The 10,285-nt window shown below is 40.4% G+C and overlaps 1 non-coding gene across 1 annotated transcript; it reads left to right on the top strand.

The window, feature by feature from the left end:
* Positions 1 to 9,102: 9,102 nt before the first annotated feature.
* TRNAY-GUA (transfer RNA tyrosine (anticodon GUA)) lies at positions 9,103 to 9,170 on the top strand. Its single transcript has one exon. It is a non-coding gene; the product is annotated as a tRNA-Tyr (tRNA).
* Positions 9,171 to 10,285: the final 1,115 nt, after the last annotated feature.

Below are 10,285 nucleotides of genomic sequence, written 5' to 3'. Positions count from 1 at the left end.
CGTTCGAGGTCAGGGCGGCAACGAGAGGAATTATCCCGCACCCGAGGCCAGGGGCGGCGGGCAGGAGGAGCAACCCCGGAGGACCAACCCCACGGGCACAGGAGGGCCTAGAGGAACTATCCCATGTTGAAGGTCAGGAAGGGCGGTGGTGAGGAGATACCCCTCGTCCAAGGTAAGGAGCATTGGCTGCACTTCGCTGGAGCAGCCATGAAGAGATACCCCACACCCAAGGTAAAAGAAACCGAAGTAAGACGGTAGGTCTTGCAAGAGGGCATCAGAGGGCAGACACAATGAAACCATACTCACAGAAAACTAGTCAATCTAATCACACTAGGACCACAGCCTTGTCTAACTCAATGAAACTAAGGCATGCCCGTGGGGCAACCCAAGATGGGCGGGTCATGGTGGCGAGATCTGACAGAATGTGGTCCATTGGAGAACGGAATGGCAAACCACTTTAGTATTTTTGCCTTGAGAACCTCATGAACAGTGTGAAAAGGCAAAATGATAGGATACTGAAAGAGAAACTCCCCAGGTCGGTAGGTGCCCAATATGCTACTGGAGATCAGCGGAGAAATAACTCCAGAAAGAATGAAGGGATGGAGCCAAAGCAAAAAAATACCCAGTTGTGGATGTAACTGATGATAGAAGCAAGGTCCGATGCTGTAAGGAGCAATATTGTATAGGAACCTGGAATGTCAGGTCCATGAATCAAGGCAAATTGGAAGTGGTCAAACAGGAGATGGCAAAAGTGAATGTCGACATTCTAAGAATCAATGAACTGAAATGGACTGGAATGGGTGAATTTAACTCAGATGACCATCACATCTACTGCGGGCAGAAATCCCTCAGAAGAAATGGAGTAGCCATCACGGTCAACAAAAGAGTCCGAAATGCAGTACTTGGATGTAATCTCAAAAACGACAGAATGATCTCTGTTCGTTTCCAAGGCAAACCATTCAATATCACAGTAATCCAAGTCTATGCCCCAACCAGTATCATTCAAGAAGCTGAAGTTGAATGCTTCTATGAAGACCTACAAGACCTTTGAGAACTAACACCCCAAAAAGATGTCCTTTTCATTATAGGGGACAGGAATGCAAAAGTAGGAAGTCAAGAAACACCTGGAGTAACAGGCAAATTTGGCCTTGGAATACAGAATGAAGCAGGGCAAAGACTAATAGTGTTTTGCCAAGAAAATGCACTGGTCATAACAAACACCCTCTTCCAACAACACAAGAGAAGACTCTATACATGGACATCACCAGATGGTCAACACCAAAATCAGATTGATTATATTCTTTGCAGCCAAAGATGGAGAAGCTCTATACAGTCAGCAAAAACAAGACCAGGAGCTGACTGTGGCTCAGACCATGAACTCCTTATTGCCAAATTCAGACTGAAATTGAAGAAAGTAGGGGAAACCACTAGACCATTCAGGTATGACCTAGATCAAATCCCTTATGATTATACAGCTGAAGTGAGAACTAGATTTAAGGGCCTAGATCTGATAGATAGAGTGCCTGATGAACTATGGAAGGAGGTTCGTGACATTGTACAGGAGACAGGGATCAAGATCATCCCCATGGAAAAGAAATGCAAAAAAGCAAAATGGCTGTCTGCGGAGGCCTTACAAATAGCTGTGAAAAGAAGAGAAGTGAAAAGCAAAGGAAAAAAAGGAAAGATATAAACATCTGAAAGCAGAGTTCCAAAGAATAGCAAGAAGAGATAAGAAAGCCTTCTTCAGCGATCAATGCAAAGAAATAGAGGAAAACAACAGAATGGGAAAGACTAGAGATCTCTTCAAGAAAATCAGAGATACTAAAGGAACATTTCATGCAAAGATGGGCTCAATAAAGGACAGAAATGGTGTGGACCTAACAGAAGCAGAAGATATTAAGAAGAGATGGCAAGATACACAGAAGAACTGTACAAAAAAGATCTTCATGACCAAGATAATCACGATGGTGTGATCACTCACCTAGAGCCAGACATCCTGGAATGTGAAGTCAAGTGGGCCTTAGGAAGCATCACTATGAACAAAGCTAGTGGAGGTGATAGAATTCTAGTTGAGCTATTCCAAATCCTGAAAGATGATGCTGTGAAAGTGCTGCACTCAATATGCCAGCAAATTTGGAAAACTCAGCAGTGGCCACAGGACTGGAAAATTTCAGTTTTCATTCCAATCCCAAGGAAAGGCAATGCCAAAATGCACAAACTACTGCACAATTGCACTCATCTCACACGCTAGTAAAGTAATTCTTAAAATTCTCCAAGCCAGGCTTCAGCAATATGTAACCATGAACTTCCTGATGTTCAAGCTGGTTTTAGAAAAGGCAGAGGAACCAGAGATCAAATTGCCAACATCCGCTGGATCATGGAAAAAGCAAGAGAGTTCCAGAAAAACATCTATTTCTACTTTATTGACTATGCCAAAGCCTTTGACTGTGTGGATCACAATAAACTGTGGAAAATTCTTCAAGAGATGGGAATACCAGACCACCTGATCTGCCTCTTGAGAAATTTGTATGCAGGTCAAGAAGCAACAGTTAGAACTGGACATGGAACAACAGACTGGTTCCAAATAGGAAAAGGAGTGCATCAAGGCTGTATATGGTCACCTTGTTTATTTAACTTCTATGCAGAGTACATCATGAGAAACGCTGGACTGGAAGAAACACAAGCTGGAATCAAGATTGCCGGGAGAAATATCAATAACCTCAGATATGCAGATGACACCACACTTATGGCAGAAAGTGAAGAGGAACTCAAAAGCCTCTTGATGAAGGTGAAAGTGGAGGGTGAAAAAGTTGACTTAAAGCTCAACATTCAGAAAATGAAGATCATGGCATCCGGTCCCATCACTTCATGGGAAATAGATGGGGAAACAGTGGAAACAGTGTCAGACTTTATTTTTCTGGGCTCCAAAATCACTGCAGATGGTGACTGCAGCCATGAAATTAAAAGACGCTTACTCCTTGGAAGGAAAGTTATGACCAACCTAGATAGCATATTCAAAAGCAGAGACATTATTTTGCCAACAAAGGTTCGTCTAGTCAAGGCTATGGGTTTTCCTGTGGTAATGTGAGATCATGAGAAGGTTGATATTACTATGAATAATTCTCTGATCAGGTTAATTGTTGGGGGTAGGGCTAAGTTAGTTAGGCTTGCTAATAGTCATCAGGTGGCTATTAGTGGGAGGAACTATGGCTAGGATTATAGTTCGGCTATGAATTCACTCATAGTTGGAGTTTGCTAGACAGAAAAGTATAGAGGATGTAAGGCCATGGGCAATTATCAGGGCGGTGGCCCCTATGTAGCTTCAAGGTGTTTGGATAAGGATAGCTGCGATGACAAGTGCTATATGGCTTACAGAAGAGTATGCAATAATTGACTTTAGGTCCGCTTGACAGAGGCAGATTGAGCTGGTCATAATTATACCTCATAAAGATAGTATGATAAATAGATATGCTATAAAGTCGGTTACTGGGTTTAGAAGTAATGTGATTCATAGCATGCTGTATCCTCCTAGTTTTAGCAGGATTGCTGCAAGGACTATGGAACCCTTGATGGGGGCTTCTACGTGGGCTTTAGGTAGTCAGAGGTGGAGGCCGTATAGTGGTATTTTTATTATGAAAGCTATCATACATGCTAGTCATATGAAGATGTTAGATCAAGAGTTAGACATAGGTTGTACTCAGTATTGGAGTATTAGGAAGTTTAGGGATCCTACTGTGTTTTGGATGTAAACTAGTGCAACCAATAGGGGTAGGGAACCCACTAGTGTGTAAAATAGGAAATAAAGTCTGGCGTTTGGGCGTTCCGTTTGGTTCCCTCATCGGGTGATAATGATAAGTGTTGGGACTAGTGTTGCTTCGAATAGGATATAAAAGATTAGTTCTATGGCAGTGAAGGTCATAATTAGGAATGATTGTAGTAGAATTAGCATGGTAATAAATAGTTTTTTTCGGGTCAGGTTTTTTTTTTTTGATAGGTGGTGCTGGCTAGCTATTAGTATTAGGGGAAGGAGTCATATGGTTAAAATTAATAGTGGGGTGGATAGAGAATCGGAGAAAACTACTAATGAAAAGTTAAGGCTGTTGTCACCAAACTGGTTTATAAGGAGCAGGCTTGTAAGGCTAATCAGTAGGCTATGTATTGTGGAGTTAATCCAGATTATGTTGTTTTCTGATAATCAGGTTAGGGGTATAAGTATTATTGTTGGGATAATATATTTTAGCATTGAAAAATAGCATTAAAATAGGTTAAGATTTTGTACGTAATCAGTACCGTATGTATTTGGTACCATTACTAGTAGAGATAGACCTAGTGCTGCTTCACAGACTGCGAAGACTAGTAAGATAATGGGTATTATACTAGCTAGTGTAAAGTGCGAATTGAGAATTGTTAGGGCAGCTATAACGAATAGGGATAGTATTATTCCTTCTAGGCGTAAGAGAGAGGACATTAGGTGGAACCAGTATATTAGTAGTCCTGCAAGAGATACTGTAAATGCTACCATGATATTTATATATACTAGGGACATTTGGTAATTATGAGTTTAATCATAATCTAGTGAGTCAAAATCATTTATTTTCTTTTAAACTAAGTACCATATTCGGTTCATTCTAGTCCTTTTTGAGTTCATTCGTAGGCTAGGCTTACAGCTAGTAGAAGAATTAGAAAGAGAGCTATGGTAAGTATTGTGTTTAGGTTAGTTGTTTGTAAGGCTCATGGTAGTGATAGGAGGAGTGCAATTTCTAGGTCAAATAGAAGAAATGTGATGGCTACTAGAAAAAATTTTATGGAGAACAGAAGGCGGGCTGATCCTATAGGATCAAATCCGCACTCATATGGGCTTGTTTTTTCTGAGTATGCGTTTAGTTGGGGGAGTCAGAATGCAATGATAACAAGTAGGGTGGCTAATGTAAAATTAGTCAGGAGGGCTAATATTAGGTATATTATTCATTTCCGGGTTAGACCGAAACTAACTGATTGGAAGTCAGTTGTACTGATTGATACTAAAAGAATATGAGCCTCATCAATAGATAGATACATAGAGGAAGAGTCATACTACATCTACAAAGTGTCAATATCAGGCAGGGGCCTCAAAGCCGAAGTGGTGATTAGAAGTAAAATGGAATTTTAGTTGGCGGAAGAAGCAGACAATTAGGAAGGTAGATCCAATGATGACGTGGAGGCCGTGGAAGCCTGTGGCTATGAAGAAAGTTGAGCCATACACTCCGTCTGAAATAGTGAAGGGTGCTTCATAGTACTCTGAGGCTTGTAGTAGTGTAAAGTATACTCCTAATGCGATGGTAATGAACAGGGCTTGTAACATGTGATTTCGGTTTCCTTTTATGAAGCTATGGTGGGCTCAGGTAATAGAGACTCCTGAAGCTAGTAGGACGGAGGTATTGAGTAGTGGAACTTCCAAGGGGTTGAGTGGATGAATGCCTGTTGGAGGTCAGCAGCCGCCTAGTTCAGGTGTGGGGGCAAGGCTTGAGTGGTAGAATGCTCAGAAAAACCCGGTAAAGAATAGGACTTCAGAGATAATGAAAAGGATCATTCCATAGCGGAGGCCTTTTTGGACAGTTGGGTGTGGTGTCCTTGGAAAGTACTCTCTCAGATGATATCTCGTCATCATTGATATATCGTAAGTATGTTAGTTGTTAAGCCAAGTATTATCAGGGTCGTTGAGTTGAAATGGAATCATATAATTAAACCGGATGTTATTAATAGGGCGGATAGGGCTCCTGTAAGGGGTCAAGGGCTTGGATTTACTATGTGGTAAGCATGGGTTTGGTGTGTCATTATGTGTTGTTGTGCAGGTATAGGCTAACTAAGAGGGTAAATACATAGGCTTGAATTATAGCCACTGCAAATTCGAGAATTGTTAGTAGGATTAAAATGATAAATGTAATGAGAGCTGTTGTAGTGCTAATGCTTATTAGTGCAAGTGTAGCTCCTCCGATTAGGTGAATTAGCAGGTGCCCTGCAGTAATATTAGCTGTTAGTCGCACGGCAAGGGCTACTGGTTGAATGAAAAGGCTGATAGTTTCAATAATAACTAGTATTGGGATTAATGGGGTTGGTGTTCCTTGTGGCAAGAAATGGGCAAGTGATGCTTTAGTTTTATTGCAGAAACCTGTAATTACTGCCCCTGCTCATAGGGGGATGGCTATGCCTAGGTTTATTGATAGTTGTGCGGTTGGTGTGAATGAGTGGGGTAACAGGCCTAGTAGGTTTGTTGACCCAATAAATAGGATTAAGGATATTAGTATTAATGTTCATGTTTGTTCTTTGGTGTTGTGGATACCCATTATTTGTTTTGATACAAGTTGAAGTATTCATCGTTGGAGGGAGACAAAACGATTGCTTACTAGTCGATTTGATGTTGGGAATAGTAAGCTAGGAAATAATACAATAAGGGTTATGAGGGGGAGGCCTAGGATTATAGGGGTAATGAAAGAGGCAAATAAATTTTCGTTCATTTTGTTTCTCAAGGGGCGTTTTGTTTTGGTGTTTTTGCTGGTGTTAATTCTGGGTTGTGATAGAAGTTGTGTTTTGAAATTTTTAGTTGAAAAATAATAAAGAGAACTAAGAATATTGATAAGATTATTGTTAGTCATGTTGACGTGTCTAGTTGTGGCATATCACCAAGGAGAGTATGATGCTCTCAATCTCTAACTTAAAAGGTTAGTGCTGGTATAGCTTCTTGGTGATTTTATAGTATTGATGCAGATCATTTTTCAAAGTACTTTAGTGGAACTAATTCAAGGACAATAGGTATAAAGCTATGCTTTGGTCCGCAGATCTCTGAGCATTGGCCGTAGTACAGACCTGGTCGGGTTGACATAAGGGTTGTTTGATTCAGGCGGCCTGGAATTGCATCTGTTTTCAATCCCAGGGAAGGCACGGCCCATGAGTGTAGTACATCTTCAGAGGAAACTAGTATTCGGATTGTTATTTCTATGGGCAATACAACTCGGTTGTCAACTTCTAATAGTCGTAATTCTCCTGGCTTTAATTCTGATGTTGGAATTATATAGGAGTCAAAGCTTAGGTCTTCATAATCCGTATATTCATAGCTTCAGTATCACTGATATCCTATGGTTTTTACTGTAAGAAATGGGTTGTTGATTTCATCTATTATGTATAGAATTTGTAGGGATGGGAGGGCAATTAAAATTGAAACGATAGCGGGTAAAATAGTTCAGATTGTCTCCACTTCTTGTGCATCTATTGTACTGGTATGGGTTAACTTTGTTGTTAGTATTAGTGAGATAATATAAAGCACTAATGAGCTAATTAAGAAGACGATTATTAGCATGTGGTCATGAAAGTGAAGTAGTTCTTCTATGATTGGTGATGTTGCATCTTGAAAACCTAGTTGTATAGGGTATGCCATATGAGATGTACAGGGTTTTCACTTGTAACTTAACTTCGACAAAGTTATATAATATTTTACTAACATCTCATTAATTGAGAGAGACATAGTGGTTATGATGTTGGCTTGAAACCAATAGTAGGGGGTTCAATTCCTTCCTTTCTTATTTTAGGTTAACATATATGGGTTCTTCAAATGTATGGTATGGCGGAGGGCACCTGTTTAATCATTCTAGGTTTGTTGTGGTTAAATCCACGGTTAAGACTTCTTGCTTAGATGCGAATGCCTCTCAGATAATGAAAACCATTAGCATGACTGCTGTTAGAGAGATAAATGAGCCTATTAATGAGACAGTATTTCATATTGTGTATGCGTCTGGGTAATCGGTGTATCATCGTGGCATGCCAGATAGTCCTAAGAAGTGTTGTGGAAAGAAAGTCATATTAACACCCACGAATATAATTGCAAAGTGAATTTTGGCTCATGTATTGTTGAGTATAGCCTTAGAATAGTGGGAATCAATGCACAAACCCTCCTATAATAGCAAATACAGCTCCTATTGACAGAACATAGTGGAAGTGTGTGACAACATAATATGTGTCATGGAGAACAATGTCAAGGGAAGAGTTGGCTAGGACAATTCTGGTTAAGCCTCCTACTGTAAAGAGGAAGATGAAGCCCAGGGCTCACATTATAGCGGGAGATCATTTGATATTACCTCCGTGAAGTGTTGCTAGTCAACTAAAGACTTTCTCTCCAATTGGGATAGCAATAATCATAGTGGCTGGTGTGAAGTAGGCTCGTGTATCAACGTCTATTCCGACTGTGAATATGTGGTGAGCTCATATGATGAACCCTAAAAATCCGATTGATATCATAGCTCAAACTATTCCTATATATCCGAATGGTTCTTTTTTCCCTGAGAGGTAAGTTACAATATGAGAGATTATTCCAAACCCAGGTAGAATAAGAATATAGACTTTGGGGTGTCCAAAGAATCAAAATAAGTGTTGGTATAGGATAGGGTCCCCTCCTCCTGCCAGGTCAAAGAAGGTTGTATTTAGATTTCGATCTGTTAGTAGCATTGTAATGCCAGCTGCTAGTACAGGAAGTGAAAGGAGTAGTAGTACGGCAGTGATTATTACGGATCACACGAATAGAGGGGTTTGATATTGTGACATTGCAGGGGGGTTTATATTAATAATTGTTGTAATAAAATTAATAGCTCCTAAAATTGAGGAGACACCTGCCAAGTGTAAAGAGAGAATGGTTAGGTCTACTGAGGCTCCTGCGTGGGCCAGGTTACCTGCTAAAGGGGGATACACGGTTCAACCTGTTCCTGCCCCAGCCTCAACTACAGACGATGCTAGAAGTAGTAGTAGGAAGGAGGGGGGAAGGAGTCAGAAGCTTATATTATTTATCCGGGGGAATGCTATGTCGGGGGTGCCAATTATTAGAGGGACAAGTCAATTACCGAACCCTCCAATTATAATTGGCATTACTATAAAGAAGATTATTACAAATGCGTGTGCAGTTACAACTATGTTGTAGATTTGGTCATCTCCGAGTAGGGTTCCGGGTATTGACCCAATTCAGCGCGAATTAGCAGGCTTAGGGCTGTTCCTACTATGCCGGCTCAGGCACCAAATAGGAAGTATAGGGTACTGATATCTCTATGATTGGTTGAGAATAATCAGCGGTTGATGAACATGGGTAAAATGGCTGAGTAAAGCATTAGACTGTAAATCTAAAGACAGAGGTTCGATTCCTCTTTTTACCAGGCCCTGTGGTGAATTTACACGTTGAATTGCAAATTCAGAGAAGCAGCTTCAATTCTGCCGGGGCTTCTCCCGCCTTTTTTTTCTCGCGGCGGGAGAAGTAGATTGAAGCCAGTTGATTAGGGTATTTAGCTGTTAACTAAAATTTCGTGGGGGTGGAGCCCACCAGTCTAGTGAGGATTTAGCTTAATTAAAGTGGTTGATTTGCATTCAATTGATGTAAGATATACTCTTGCAATCCTCATCAGGAATTAAATTATACTTGCTTAGGGCTTTAAAGGCTCTTGGTCTGTTTAACCTAAATTCCTACTCTAGCACTGATAGTATTGGTGTGAGTGGTAGTAGTATGGTGGATAGTACAACTGTTGTTGGTAGGAGGGTTATTTGTTTTGTGGGGGAAAATTGTCATTTTATTTTTATGTTGTTTGTGGAGGGGAATATTGTTAGTGTAGTAGAGTATGTGAGTCGTATATAGAAGTATAAGTTTAATAGTGCTGTAATTGCTATGAGGGTAGGTAGAATAACCTTGTCGTTTTTTGTTATCTCTTGGATGATTATTCATTTTGATAGGGGAGGGAGTCCTCCTATTGATAAGACGGTGACAAGAACTAGAACGGTTATAACGGGTGTTTTATTTCATGTGTGTGATAGTGATAAGGTGGTGGTGGCAGAGTTGGCTATGAATAGTGTAAATATGGTGGAAGTTATGATAATGTAGATGGTTAAGTTTAGTAATGTTATAGTGGAGTTGTATGGTAGTACTGCTGTTGTTCAGCCTATGTGAGCGATTGATGAGTAGGCTATAATTTTTCGAAGTTGGGTCTGATTTAGTCCTCCTCAGCCTCCGATTATAATTGATAGGATTGATAAGATTAGGATTAGATTTAGGTTGATTGATGGGGAGATTTGGTAGAGTACAGATATGGGTGATAATTTTTGTCATGTCAGTAAGATTAGGCCAGAGGATAGGGGAATACCTTGTGTTACTTCTGGGACTCAAAAGTGGAATGGGGCTATTCCCAGTTTTATGGTGAGGGCTATTGTTATGAGTATTGAGGCTACTGGGTTGAATAGTTTTATTACAGTTCATTGGCCTGAGAATATCAGGTTGATGATG

This window comes from Bos grunniens, chromosome 16 (assembly GCF_055505025.1).
Source record: "Bos grunniens cultivar Pamir isolate PY7600 chromosome 16, Bosgru_T2T1.0, whole genome shotgun sequence".
NCBI lineage: Eukaryota > Metazoa > Chordata > Mammalia > Artiodactyla > Bovidae > Bos > Bos grunniens.
Note: the sequence above shows the minus strand (reverse complement) of the source record. Positions and strands in the feature narration are given on the sequence as shown.